Below are 580 nucleotides of genomic sequence, written 5' to 3'. Positions count from 1 at the left end.
ATAATGATTTGATAATGCTAGTATATCAGTAATAATCCGAAATTTATTTATTTTCAGATAAATACTAGCAATTCCTATTCCTAGTAGGATTAGGAAAAAATTAAATCGATATTTTTCTGATAAATGCTGAAAATCCTTTTTTTTTTAAGATAAATATATAAGGTTTTTTTAAAAAATAGGAAAATCGAATTAAAATATATAATATATTATTTTCAGTCGGATTTATAAAAAAAAATCGGATTTATCTTTAAAAATTTCAGATTTATCTATAAGAAAAATCGGATTTATCTTAAAAATATTAAAAAAAATTCTTTCAAATTTGAGACAGGTTCTAGTCGATTTCAACATATCAGAGAAAGACTTTAAACATTCAAGAACAGGTTTCTAATGCAAGAAAACAATCAGATTAAGTTAATGCAGCAGTCGGATATGTAAAAAAAATTGGTGTAATTGTCAACCTAAAAGGTTCTAGCAATTAACTCACATCAGGAAGATTAAAAAAAATCAAACAAGCTTAAACATGGTGAAACAAGACGAGATTTAAGCTTTGAAAATAGATTAGGGTTTTAGATTTTATTCT

This window comes from Brassica oleracea, chromosome C8 (genome assembly GCF_000695525.1).
Source record: "Brassica oleracea var. oleracea cultivar TO1000 chromosome C8, BOL, whole genome shotgun sequence".
Classification (NCBI taxonomy): Eukaryota; Viridiplantae; Streptophyta; class Magnoliopsida; order Brassicales; family Brassicaceae; genus Brassica; species Brassica oleracea.
This window is presented reverse-complemented; position numbering follows the sequence as displayed.